This window comes from Arachis ipaensis, chromosome B4 (genome assembly GCF_059453495.1).
Source record: "Arachis ipaensis isolate K30076 ecotype BB chromosome B4, ASM5945349v1, whole genome shotgun sequence".
Classification (NCBI taxonomy): domain Eukaryota; kingdom Viridiplantae; phylum Streptophyta; class Magnoliopsida; order Fabales; family Fabaceae; genus Arachis; species Arachis ipaensis.
The window spans coordinates 83,567,240-83,582,196 of NC_142439.1; the positions used below are offsets into that span (position 1 = coordinate 83,567,240).

General features: G+C 40.4%; 1 non-coding gene across 1 annotated transcript; it reads right to left on the reverse strand.

Annotated features, from left to right (window-relative positions):
• Positions 1–14,548: 14,548 nt before the first annotated feature.
• LOC148568167 (small nucleolar RNA R71) lies at positions 14,549–14,652 on the reverse strand. The gene has a single exon (XR_015882798.1). It is a non-coding gene; the product is annotated as a small nucleolar RNA R71 (small nucleolar RNA).
• Positions 14,653–14,957: the final 305 nt, after the last annotated feature.

The following is a 14,957-nucleotide window of genomic DNA, read 5'->3' on the forward strand; positions in this document are numbered from 1 at the left end:
TTCATTTCATTTTTCTTATGTTCTATCACTTGCTTGAGGATAAGCAAGATTTAAGTTTGGTATTGTGATTCCAGGGCATCTTGGCTAGTTTCACAAGCCATTTTTATTTTTTTAGGGTAGTTTCATGCATTTCTTAGGTAATAAGTAAGTATTTGGATGAGAATTTCATGCATGCCTTGATTCAATCAAACATTGTTAATTTTGTGGATTTTCATGAGATTTATGCAAGAATTTTCTAATGCTATGAATGATGCAAAATCTTGTGATTATGGCAAGGATTTGATGTATTTGTTTGATTGATGATAGGTAAGAAGAAGCAAAGGAAGGACAGAGAAGAAGTAGAGCAAGCAACGTTGGTGGCCAAAGTTAGCTCACCAATGTTGCCTCAAATGTTGCTCCTGGCAGCTTGACTGTGCCTTCTCCAAACAAGAATAACTTGAGCTACAAAGCTCCAAATGAGGTAATTTCAAAGGCAATGGAAAGTAGGAATCTATAGCTTTCGAAGCATACATGGCATTGCATGATGGATACTAAATTTGAGGGAGAAAACTTGCCCCGAAAGTGCAAAGATGAACATAGTATCAAACTATAGTAAGGCCAGCTGACCTCTTCACATTCCATGGAGAATAACGCAAGCTGTAGAGCTCCAAAAGATGCGCTTCCAATAGTGGTGGAAAGTAGAAATTCAGGACTTTCCAACAATATATAATAGTATGGGGTGCACAATAAATTTGAGCTTCAGAATCTGGCGTTGTTACAAACGGTGTAAACATTGGTGTGCCAACGTTGCCTCAAACGTTGCACACCAACGCCAGTGACGCTCTCCCTTTCAAAGGAGCCTAACTTGAGTTACAGATAGCCAATTGAGGTGCTTCTAGTTGAGTTAGAAAGCTGACATTCAGAGCTTAATAACCATGTATAATAGTCTATAGTGGGGCACGAAATTAGCAACGTTGACAAGAAGAGAAAGAAAGCAACATTGGTGGCCAAAGTTGGCTCACCAACGTTGCTGGCAACATTCCAAGCTACAAGGGTGCCAACATTGGAGGGAACGTTGGTGATCCAACGTTACCCCCAACGTTCTTGATAACTTTCAATTTTTGGAGTTGGAAAATTTGTAGTGACGCGTACGCGTCGATGACATGTACGGGTGAACGAGCAATTTTAACCCGTTTCGCACACGCATGAGCGACGCGCACGCGTAAAACGCTGTTTTGACGCGTACGCGTGGGCTACGCCCACGCGTGGCGAACAAATGTTGGTGCACCAATGTTGGGTCAAACGCTAGCCCAAGTGTTATTTGGCAACGTTTGACCCAACATTTCCATACAAATGTAGACCACCAACGTTAAGGCCAACTTCAATACAAATTGGCTCCCATGCAAGTTTGAACATTAGCTAGCCAACGTCCTTGTTAATTTGACTAACAGCCACTCCACGCTTGCTTCAACCAAGGTCAAGGCCCACATCCAAGTACTTGATGATCCATTTTGAAGATGAGAAGTAGAGTATAAATAGAAGAATTTTTGAAGATGAAAATAGAGCTCTCTGGAGGCCTTGAGGGAGGCTCTGGGAGTTCAAATGGGTGGGAAGCCAGGGACCCAAATTGGGAACTCTGTAATCATCTTCTTTTGTACTTTCTTTATTTTTCCTGCACTTTCTTTCTTTTTGATTTGAATTGAGCTATGATGAACTAATCCCCATTTCATTGGGTTAGGGAGCTCTGTTGCAATTCAATGGATCAATTGTAGTTTTCATTCTTCTTCTTCTTTTTTTTCTCTTGATTTTGCTTGAAAGCTTTCGGTCTTCATCCAATTGAACAATTTTCTTGGAAGAGAAATTGTTCATCATTGGATTTCCTTTGAACCTTGGAAGAGGAATGAGAAAATCATGCTAGAAATGCATTTTCACATCGGATTAGGTTGGGGTTGGATGGATATAGTGACATGTAATCCTACCAATACTTTGATTTATGAAAGTGTGTGGTATAATCAGTGACCAAACTTCATCTCTTCCCATGAGCAATTAGATCAAGGAATTGGGTAATTGTTCATGCTTAGAGAGATTGGATTCACAAGGAATTAGGATTCAATCACCTAAGATTGCCAAGAAGATCAATGAATGCATTGATTGAGGAAGAGATGAAAATGAACTTGATCCGGAAAATGTAACATCTCCTAAGCCCAATGAACTTCCCCATTCTGATCTTTCCCTTTCTTTAACTTTCTGCTGTTTACAATTATGCTCAACCAACCCCACTCCCATTTAATTTCCTGCAATTTACTTTCTGCAATTTAATTTCTGTCATTTATATTCTGCTATTTACATTCCTGTTATTTACTTTTCCCGCCAATTTAAATTATGCAATTCTCAATCCAAATTTTGCTCAGTTCAACTAGAACACTCCTCTAATTAAAGTTTCTCAACCAATCAATCCCTGTGGGATTCGACCTCACTTTATTGTGAGTTTTTACTTGACGACAATTTGGTATACTTGTCGAGGGAAATTTGTTGAGAGACAGATTTTCATGCATAAGCCTTCCAAGTGTTTGATAAAATGCTTGGTTGGATTTTTGCCTAATTTTTCACACTCTTGGTTGGGAATTTGGTTGACTGGGTGAACTTGAGTGGTGGATGTCCATTCCACATTGTGTGAGGATTGTTAATTGATTTGGTTTCCACTAACACTAAGCCTTCCATTAATAGAGTTGGTAAGAACTTGTGGATTGGGATCAATTATGCCCTTTTGACTAATTCTCGATGTTAGGATTGACTAATTTGGATTAATTCCACACAATTACCATGTTTGTGGTCCATAACTAGGATAGGAATCCTCAATTTCTCAATTCCCACCAAGAGTCCTTTTTGCCATTTAATTTCCATTTTTGTTACTTTAATTGCTTTTCATTTAATTCCTTGCATGCTTGTTTCATTCCTTGCTATTTACATTCCTTGTCTCATGCAATCAAACCCCCATTTTCCCATAGCCAATAATTGATCACCTAATTGTAACTCCTAGGGAAGACGACCCAGGAGTCTAAGTACTCTCGGTTTATATTTTGTGTGCATTATGACATATCTTTTGAATTAAACTTTGAATGAGAGTTAATTTTTGGTCTAGACTATGCTTACAATGAAGAGATTATATTTTTGTGAAATTCTAGATCAACAATAATTCTTATTATCATGTTTTTGGCGCCATTGCCGGGGAGTTGCAATGGTGTTATATTGTTGGCTATTGTGCATATTGTGAATATTGTGAATATTGTGAATATTGTTAGATAGGTTAATTTTGGTTTGGATCATGAATTTATGGATTTTTGCATGTTTTGAGGTTGAATTTTGGTTGAGTTAAGGCTTAAAGCCTTAGATTTTGAAGAAATTTTTTTGGAAAAAATAGAGCATGTGCGTGCGCACACCCTTGTGTGCACGCACGCAACAACAAAATTTAGCGTCTTGTGCGTATGCACCCAGCTGTGCGTACGCACACCAGCCTTTGCAGCCTCTGTTGGGAGCGCTGGCATGCCCTGTACACATGAACCCCTGCCCAATTTTGTTCCTGTGCGTGTGCATGGACCTATGTGCGCACGCACACATCATCTTTCATTAAGAAAAAAAAGTGTTCTGTGCACATGCACACCCTTGTGCGCATGCACACATCTCAACTCCCTCTCTGTCCAGAGCGTTCGCACATCTTGTGCAAGTGCACACCTTCCCTGTTTCACCTAGTGTGCGTACGCACACATGCCTGTGCGTACGCACAAGTGCTGTTTTGGACGAAATATTTATTGCACTTTGAGTGAAGCCTTAACACACTTCCACCCCCTCCACCCCTCTCTTCTCTTGCTTTTGCTTTATTTTCTCTACTTATCCTAGCTAGTTTTAATTGCATTTCATTTTTATTTTAGTAGTTATATTAGATTTGGTTTAGTTGTTTGTTAATTAAATAAGTTGCAAGTGTTTGCTTGATGTTAATTGGGTTGCTTCTTGCTTAAATTTTGGTTTAATTTTTTATGAATATGAGCACTAAGAATTGAGTCTTTGTTTGATTGCCTAAATGAATTGTGGGTTTGATTCATATATTGTAGCTACAATATTGATAAACCGCTATTTTACGGTTTATCTTGTACTTAATTTAGTGGATTTTATCAATGATTCTCACACTTATTCATTGAATTCGCATGTTTTACATTTTTCTTCCTAATTTTGTGCTATGATTGAAAACATGCTTCTTTGGCCTTAAATTTGCTATGTTTAATTTCTCTCTTATTACCATTCGATGCTGTGATATGTGTGTTAAGTATTTTCAAGCTTTATAGGGCAGGAATGGCTTAAAGGATGGAAAGGAAACATGCAAAAGTGGAAGGAACGCGAGAAAATGAAGTTTAGAGAAGCTGGCAGCGACGCGTATGTGATGCCAGGGCATTTTGGCCAGTTTCACTGATCTTTTCTTTATTGTTTTTAGGGTAGTTTCATGCATTTTCCTAGGGAATAAGCAAGTTTTGGCTAGAATTTCACTTACATCTTGATTCAAGCATACATTGTGCACTTTACATGATTTCATGAGGATTTTGCATGAATTGAATGACAAATTGGATGATGCATTTCCCATGACTTGGATTAGAGCTTTGATGCACTTTATTGCTTGATTTCAGGACAAAGGAAGCAAGGAAGAATCACGTTAGCAGCCACGTTAGTGTAACTAACGTGACCTCTAACGTGGAATGGGAGATAACTTGCAAAGTTAATGAGAAAAGTAATCGCCAATAACGCCCTCGAAGCCATAATAGCCCACGTTAAGAGTCACGTTAACTAAGTTAACGTGAACTCTAACGTGGAAGAAAGAAATGAAGCCAACGTTAGTGACACTTACCTTTGTCACTAACGTTAGACCAAGCTCATAATTGGCCACGTTAACTCAGTTAACGTGGACACTAACGTTGAGAAGCAAAAGAGAAACCAACGTTAGTGACACTTACCTTTGTCACTAACGTTGAGCTAAGCCACAATGAGCCACGTTAACTCCCACGCTAACTTAGTTAACGTCCAAGCTAACGTGGAGGGAGCAAAAATTGCCAACGTTAGTGACACTTACCTTTGTCACTAACATTGGAATGAGCCAATGTGAGCAATGTTAACTCCCACGTTAACTTAGTTAACGTGGAAGCTAACGTGGATAAGGGAATAATGAGCCAACATTAGTGACACTCACCTTTGTCACTAACGTTGGAAATGGCTATCATTGCTACGTTAGAAGCCATGTTAACCTAGTTAACGTGGACTCTAACGTGGGAAGTAGGGGCACATTGGAACGTTAGTGACAAAGGTAAGTGTCACTAACGTTCTCGAAGGATTGGCAAGCTTACGTTAAGAGCCACGTTAACCTAGTTAACATGGACTCTAACGTAGGGGGAAGGGAAGACTCTCAACGTTATTGGAAAAGGTGAGTCCCAATAACGTGTGCGAAGGACCAAGAGGCAACGTTAGTGGTCATGTTAGTGCCACTAACGTTGAAGTTAACGTGGATCATCCCTGGGTGAGGAACGTTAGTGAAAAAGGTGATTGTCACTAACGTTCTCGAACCCACACTCTCACTTAACGTTAACGCCACTAAAGTCCTGAGCTAAACACCCTGCCTACTTCACACTTTCTCTCCGCAAGTAAAGCTAAGCCCACTGAAGAGTATAACTGCTTCAAACTCAAGATCCAAAGGGCCCATATCCAAGACTTGAAGAACCAACTAGAAGATCAGAAGAGTAGTATATATAGGGGTAGTTTTGAATTAGGAAGGAGCTTTTTGGGGGATTGGAAATTGAGAACTACTCTCTGTATAATTTACTTTCTCTGCACTTCTAGTTCTAGTTTTCATGATGTATTCTCCATCTTTGTTTTCTATTTCCAGAGCTATAAACAACTAAACCCCTTTCATTGGGTTAGGGAGCTCTGTTGTAATTTGATGGATCAATACTAGTTTTCATTACTCTTCTTCTATCTTTTCTCTTGATTTTACTAGAAAGCTTTCGATCTTCATCCAATTGGGTAGTTATCTTGGAAAAGAAGCTATTCATACTTGGATCTCTTCTGAACCTTGGAAGAGGAATGAAGAGATCATGCTAGAAATGCTTTCTCATATTGGACCAAATTGGGTTTGGTTGGATATGGTGACTATAATCCTACCAACACTTGATTTGGGAATGCATGTGGTATAATCAGTGACCATACTTCATCTCTTCTCATGAGCAATTGACCAAGGAATTGGCTATTGATCAAGATTTGAGAGATTGAATTGCCAAGGAATTGGAATTCGATCACTTAAGATTGCCAAGGAGATCAATGAATGCATTGATTGAGGAAGAGATGGAAATGAACTTGATCCGGAGAATGCAACATCTCCTATGCCCAATGAATCCCCATTTCTGATCTTACCCATTCTCTTTAATTTCTGCAATTTACTTTTATGAGCATCTTCCCCATTCCCATTTACAATTTTGCAATTTACTTTCTGTCATTTACTTTGAGCTCTTTACTTTCTGCATTTAGATTTTCTGCTATTTACTTTCCCGCCATTTAATTTCCTGCAACACTCAAATCAAATTCTGCTACGCTCAACTAGAACATTCCTCTAATTAAAGTTGCTTGACCAATCAATCCCTGTGGGATTCGACCTCACTCTATTGTGAGTTTTTACTTGACGATAATTCGGTACACTTGCCGAGAGAGATTTGTTGAGAGACAAGTTTCCGTGTGCATCAAGTTTATGGCGCCGTTGTCGGGGATTGATTTTGTATCAACAATGATTAAATTGGAGGATAACTAGATTGAGCATTTTTCTTTTGTTTGATTTAAGTTCATTTGAGTAATTTACTTTCTGTTCAGTTATTTTCTTCCCTTCCCACTACCTATTTTCTTAGTTGTTTACGATTCAGTCCACTAACCCACTAACTGTTTGATATATTGCATCACTCACACTAACAGCATTTCTAACAAGAATAGTCTCTGCCTATAGTTCCTTGCTTGTGCCTTGTTGGCTGTATGACAGGGAGAAGAAGCGGGGCTTCAACTTCCTTAGATTAAGGAGGGAAGCAAGAGGAAAGAGAGTAGTTGGTGCTGAGGAAGAGGAAGAGTATTTTGAACCAGACATGGATGAAAACATTGAGAACCATCATGAAGAAGAGGCTCACAACCAGGGCAGAGAGGGTCTAGCAAATCATGCTGGGCAAGAGAGAAGAGTTCTGGGTTCTTACATCAACCCAAACCCAGGAAACTGTGGGAGTAGCATCCAAAGGCCAACCATACATGCCAACAACTTTGAACTAAAGCCACAGCTCATCACCCTTGTTCAGAACAACTGTTCATTCGGAGGGAGTGTCCAAGAAGACCCCAATCAACATCTAACCACCTTCCTGAGGATATGTGATACTGTGAAGTCTAATGGTGTTCATCCTGACACCTATAGACTACTTCTGTTCCCTTTCTCACTCAAGGACAAGGCATCTAAATGGCTGGAATCCTTCCCAAAGGAGAGTTTAGCAACCTGAGAAGATGTGGTAAATAAATTCTTGGCAAGATTCTATCCTCCTCAACAGATTAACAGGCTGAGAGCTGAGGTGCAAACACTCAGGCAGCAAGATAGTGAGACTCTATATGAAGCATGGGAGAGGTTTAAGGACCTGACAAGAAGGTGTCTACCAGATATGTTCAATGAATGGGTGCAGCTACATATTTTCTATGAAGGCCTTTCTTATGAATCAAAGAAGGCAGTAGACCATTCATCCGGGGGATCTCTGAACAAGAAGAAGACCATTGAAGAAGCCATAGATGTCATTGAAACTGTAGCTGAGAATGACTACTTCTATGCTTCAGAAAGAGGCAACACTAGAGGAGTGATGGAGCTGAACAATGTGGATGCACTGCTGGCCCAAAACAAGCTTATTACCAAGCAGCTGGCTGACCTCACCAAGAAGATGGAGAGGAACCAAGTGGCAGCAATCACCACCTCATCAGCAACCCAAGAGGGAGTGAATGCTGAGGCAGAGGAGGAGCAAGAACAAGCCAACTACATTGGAAACTCACCCAGACAAACCCATGATCCATACTCCAAAACCTACAACCCTGGATGGAGGAATCACCCAAACTTTGGGTGGGGAAATCAACAAGATCAAAACTAAGATCAGAGACGTCACAACCCCAACAACCATGCAGCTCACCAATATTCCACACAAAGATCATATCAACACCACCCTAACAACACCTCTCCACATCCATACCAAAACCAGAATAACCCAACTCACCCCTCCACTCTCAACTCACCCTCATCTGAAGATAGACTCTCCAAAATTGAGACTATGCTTGAGGGCATATGCAAAGAGATTCAAGATAATAAGGTATTCAAAGAGGAGGTGCGAGCTAGCATCAAGAACCAGGGAGACACCATCAAGAGGCTGGAATTTCAAGTGGGATACTTATCTGAAAAGATTTCCAAACCTACTGATAGCTTTCCAAGTGACACAGAAAAATCCGAGAGGTGAAGCAAAGAAAGTCAGATGGGAAGATTGCAAGATGGTTACTACAAGTAATAAGGAGACTGAGGAAAAGCAAAACAAGACATTAGAGCAACTTGGAGAGACATCAGCAGAGAAACAGGAAAAAGATTGCCAAGAACCCAAAACTTCACAAAAGGAGCTGACACAGAAGGAGCTGCTGAAACTCTATGCACCTTTTCCCTAATTACTCAATAGTGCTGTAGAGAAGAGAATATACTCAAGGTTTCTTGACCTGTTTACATCCCTCCATGTAAACATACCATTCATCAAGGCCCTCCAACAAATGCCCTCATACATCAAGTATATGAAGGAGATGCTGACCAGGAAAAGCTCACTCAAGGGAGGGCAAACAATAGTGATGAATAAGGAATGCAGTGCTCTCATTCAACCAGAGTTGCCTATAAAAAGGAAGGACCCAGGGAGTTTTCACATCCCCTGTGCCATAGGAGAAACAATATTTGATAAAGCACTCTACGATTTGGGAGCAAGCATCAACTTAATGCCTTTATCCCTTATGAAGAGGCTGCAGATCAATGAGATAATGCCCACAGATGTAGTCATCAGGCTAGCTGATAAAACTCAAAAACAAGCAATAGGAGTGGTGGAAAACGTGTTAATAAAGGTTGGGAAATACTTTCTTCCCACAGACTTTGTCATCTTAGACATGGAAGAGAGTCACACTCACCCAATCATATTGGAAAGACCATTCCTAGCAACAGCCAGAGCACTCATAGATGTGGAGTGAGGGGAGCTAATTTTGAGGATCCATAATGAACAACTCAGCTTCAATGTCTTCAAACTCTCACAAGAAATAGACCAAGAGAACAAGAAACCAAGCAAAGATTATAATGAGATACAGAAAGAGGAAGCAAGCACTGAAGCACAACCAACACCTCTGGGAAACCCTTTAGTTGATGAACAAGGCAATCAGCAGCTGCCACAGCTCAAGGAAAATAAGGAGGAACCTAAACCACCAGAGTCATATGAGACCAGTAACAAAATTTCCTTAGAAGAAGAGGTCACAAAGAGCAAGGCAACATCAAATGGGACAAAGAAGAAGGCACCAAGGGGGTGGAGGAACATGAAGATCCCTACAGAGGACTTCTCTCCAGGGGATAAAGTAATCTCAGCCTACTTCCCAGCTATTCCCCCCGATCTCCCCACTATCCCATCTCAGTTACCTAAGGTCTTCACCATCAACAGAGTTCTTTCCTTAGAACATGTAGAGATCCTTGATGAAGCCAATGGATATAGGTCTACTGCAAGAGGGGAAGATCTGAAGCATTACCAACCACCATGACAAAGGCAAAACGTCAAGCTAGTGACGCTAAAGAAGCGCTTCATGGGAGGCAACCCATGTTTTACATGCTTTTAAAAGTAGTTAATAATGCAAGGTTCAGGGATTTCAAATCAACTTGACATGGACTTGAATGAATCATTGTGTGCAAGATATAGTGAAGAACAAGTTTGGTGTTCAAGGCGCACTAAGAGAACATCAATGAAACCCATATCATGTCACTCTTAGGGGCCTTGAACAAATTTTTTTACACCACACGGCACTAAACTAAGTTTGGTGTTGCAAATGTTGCACACATGGATGTTGAGTTAGTCAGTTGGTTTGCACTAATGAACGGCACTTAGTTAGATAAAACAAAAACTTTAAAAAGGTAGTAAGCATTTTTATTGTTGCCGCCACTTTCTACAAGATTAATTTTAACCACTTTTTCTTTTGTTTTGTAGGATTATGGATGAACAATTGAAAGAAAGATTCGGCCACTTCATGAAGGGAGAATACACATTTGTCTTCAAAAGGCATACATTGGAAAATGTGGCCATGCAACATTGGAAGGGGGATATTCTTGGAGACCGAACCAATCCTCTTCACAAAGTTGATGATCCTTGTCCTCTTCCATTGATAAACCCCATCCGTCCATCACACAACAACTCCATCAATCCACACCTTCTATTCACTCACCACCTTTCTATATAAGTAACCCTTATTCCGTACCCCACCTTCACATTTCACTCCCACTCTTCACACTTCTCTTTTTCGGAACCAAGCATTTCCTACCCGTTACAAACACTCTCACTAACTCCCTTCATTCCACCGAATCCTAATCAACTGAAGCCCATTCTCCACACCCTTTCTTTTCAAAAGTCACTCATGGCATCATCAAGCTCTAAAAGAAGAAAGGGAAAGGAGCCTATGGAGCAATGTCCTTTTGATGAAAAGAAGTTTAGAACTTATTATCATGCATTACAGTATGGATGGATGGCTGATAAGGAGATTGTCTACGAGCTGGGCTTTCAAGTCAGAAAGACTGAGTGTCCCGAAATCACAAAGAAGGTGGAAAAGAGAAGATGAGAGCTCCTCACTGATCCGGTCACTAGAGTAAACACAAATCTTGTAAGAAAATTTTATGCAAATGCTGTTCGGTATGATAAGGCAGATGAGTCTTATACAAGTTTCGTAAGAGGAAAGACCATAGATTTCAGTCCCATGAGTGTCATGAGAGCATTAAAATTACGGTCTATACCATTTGAGGAGGAGATCTATCATTCAAGAATTGATAACAACCCCAATTATGACCAGATTGTGCAAGATATATGTGTACCAGGTGCTGACTGGGTGCGAGATTCCAAACGGAAACCCAAGTTCATTAAGAGAGGGGACCTCACTCCTGAAGCAAAGGGGTGGTTTGAAATTGTAAGGAGATCCATCCTCCCCGCAGGGAACAATGATGCCAAGGCATCATAGGCTAGTTTCACTAGCATTTTTCTGTTAGTTTTAGTTGTTTTATGCATTTTCTTGAGCTTAAAGTAACCAAAAATGGTTAAATGAAGAACAAAGTAATGAACCATCCAAACAATATGATTTCGATGCAAATTCCATGAGTTTTAGTTATATTACTTAAATGCTATGAATGAAAGATTTCTCATGAAGTTTTGCAAGACTTTGATGCAATTGTTTGGATGATTTCAGGGAAGAAGAGGCTAAGCAAGGAAGCAACAAAATCAATAAAGGAAGCTTGAATATCACATGTGGAGTTTAAGTTCCAGTTTAAGCCTAAACTGGAGCTTAAACGCCAAAATCATGAAGGATAAGAAATGCTGGGATTGAAGTTTAACCTCCAGTTTGACCTCAAACTGGAGGTTAAACGCCAGAATGAAAAGCCTCACTTAAGGAGCATTCCACGTTTAACCTCCAGTTTGACCTCAAACTGGAGGTTAAACGCCAGAATGAGTATGCCACCCAGGGAGGAGTTCCACGTTTAACCTCCAGTTTGACCTCAAACTGGAGGTTAAACGCCAGAACCAGGAAGAGTACCAGGGGCCATTCCACGTTTAAGCTCCAGTTTGACTCAAACTGGAGCTTAAACGTGTTCGATAGTTTTTTCACTCCAGGGTTGCTCTCTCCATCTCCACGTTTAACCTCCAGTTTGACCCCAAACTGGAGGTTAAACGTGTTCGACACCTCCAGGGCCACCATTCCAAGCTTCCACGTTTAACCTCCAGTTTGACCTCAAACTGGAGGTTAAACGTGTTCGACCTCCAGTATGCCTCCACCCTTTTCCACGTTTAACCTCCAGTTTGACCTCAAACTGGAGGTTAAACGTGTTCGACCTCCAGGGCTGCCCTTCCTATCTCCACGTTTAAGCTTCAGTTTAACCTTAAACTGAAGCTTAAACGTGTTCGACTACATGACTCTCCAGGGCTACCTTCTTCCATTTCCACGTTTAAGCTTCAGTTTAACCTTAACTGAAGCTTAAACGTGCTTCTACAAATGGCATCACTGGAAGTGTCTGGCGTTTAAGTTGCAGTTTAAGCTTAAACTACAACTTAAACGCCACTCTTGAAAAAAGGTTTCTGGGCCAAAAATATTGTGATTTAAGTTAGTCTTTGAGCACAATTATTAACTTAAACTTACTTTGGTATGAAACCCAATTGAATATCATGGTTTATGGGATTGGGCCTGAGGGATTGATGAGTTTGAAATCTCATTTATTGAGTCATGTGCCATTATTTGATTATCACTAAGTTGGCTCAATAAATGTTACAGGATTTGGATCAACAACCTCATCAAGATTATGGATCATAAACCCAAGACAAAAGGAAAGCAAGGAGAGGCCTCAAAGCCCAAGAAGCACAACTGAAGCTCAATATAGAAAGTGTATAAATAGGATAGAAGTTAAGTTAGAAGAGGACTTTTACTTTGATTTTTAGCTAGTTTCTTTTTCTTTGTAATTGAATTCAGAGCTATGATTCACTAAACCCCCTTTCATTGGGTTAGGGAGCTCTATTGTAATTCAATGAATCAATAATAGTGTATCTTCTTCTTCAATCTTTTCTCTTGAATTTTGTTAGAAAGCTTCTCGATCTAATTCCATTGAGTAGTTGTCTTGGGAAAGAGACTACTCATACTTGGAATCCTTCGGAGCCTTGGGAAAGGAATGGAGGATTCATGCTAGAGAAGTTTTCTCACAGTGGATTGGATTGGGGTTTGGATGGATATTGTGACATGTAATCCTACCAAATTGTGGTTCATGAAATTGTGTGGTATAATCAGTGATCAAGCATCATCTCTTCTTATGAACATTTAAACCAAGGGATTGGGAATTTGTTTGTTTTTAGAGAGCATTGGTGAGCCAAGGAATTGGGATCCAATCATATAAGATTGCCAAGCAAAATTCAATGAATGCATTGGTTGAGGAAGAGATTTACATGTTTTGATTCGGAGATTTCAATATCTCCTAAACCCAATGAATTCCCCATTTCTGATTTCCACTTTCTCTTTACATTCTGCAATTCAATTCTTGCAATCATCCCCATTCCCTTTTAATTTCAGCAATTTACATTCTGCTCTTTAATTCATGCAATTTAAGATTCAGCCATTTAATTTTCTTGTCATTTACTTTTCCCGCCAATTTTACATTCCGCAATTCTCATCTCAAATCTTGATTCCGCTCAACTAGAACACACTTCTAATCCGAATTGCTCACTCAACCAATCCTTGTGGGATTCGACCTCACTCTATTGTGAGTTTTTACTTGACGACGATAACCGGTGCACTTGCCGGAAGGAATTTTGCCGATCGTGCAATTTCCTAAATCGTAGCATAACACGTTTATGCGCATCAAGTTTATGGCGCCGTTGCCGGGGATTGGTTTTCGATTGACAATTCTCAAATTGGAAGCTAACTAGATTGAGCAATTTTCTCTTGCTTTGTTAATTCTGTTCTAAATACTTGTTGAATTTTAATTTCTGCACTTGGTTACATGCTTTCCTTCTTTATGCCTTTAAATTCATGCAACTAACTCACTGACTCACTAACTGTTTGAATTAATTCCTCAATTGAGCTGACCATACTCTTCCATTAACCAAGAGTATTTTACCTGTTTGTGTTTGAGCTGTGTTCTTGTATGACAGGTAGGAGAGGAGAGACATCAACTCCTCCATATACCGAACCGGAAAGGACCCTTCATAGACTTAGAAGGGAAGCAAGAGGGAAGAGAGTAGTGGGAGAAGAGGAATCTGAAGGAGAATCTGAGGACAATTTTGAGGAAGCTCTAGATCTCAACATGGATAGAGAAGTTCACAACCATGAGAGAGCTGATGGAAACAATGCCATTCCTGAGAGGAGGGTTCTTAGTTCATACATAAACCCAACCTCTGGGAATTGTGGTAGTAGCATCCAGAAACCACCCATTCAGGCCAACAATTTTGAGCTCAAGCCACAGCTAATATCATTGGTGAAAAATCATTGTTCCTTTGGAGGAAGTGCTAATGAAGACCCAAACCAACATCTCACAAAATTCCTGAGAATTTGTGACACTGTGAAGTCCAATGGAGTCCAGGAAGATGCCTATAAACTGCTCTTGTTCCCATTTTCACTTAGGGACAAGGCAGCTAAGTGGCTGGAATCATTCCCAAGGGGGAGTCTAACCACATGGGATGAGGTGGAAGGCAAGTTTCTGGCACGTTTCTACCCTCCACAAAAGGTCAATAGGCTTCGATCTGAGGTCCAGACTTTTAGACAACAAGATGGTGAAACTCTCTACGAGGCATGGGAGAGATTCAAGGACTTGACAAGGAAATGCCCACCAAACATGTTCCATGATTGGGTGCAATTGCACATCTTCTATGATGGGCTCTCTTATGAATCAAGGAAGGCTGTAGACCATTCATCAGGAGGTTCATTGAACAAGAAAAAGACCGTGGAAGAAGCCATTGAAGTGATCGAGACAGTGGCTGAGAATGAGTACTACTATGCATCAGAAAGGCACAACACTAAGGGAGTCATGGAGCTGAACCATGTCGATACAATTCTAGCCCAAAACAAGGTGTTTGCCAAGCAACTAGCAGAGCTTACCAGGCAATTAGAAACAAAGCAAGTGGCTGCAATACACACACAAG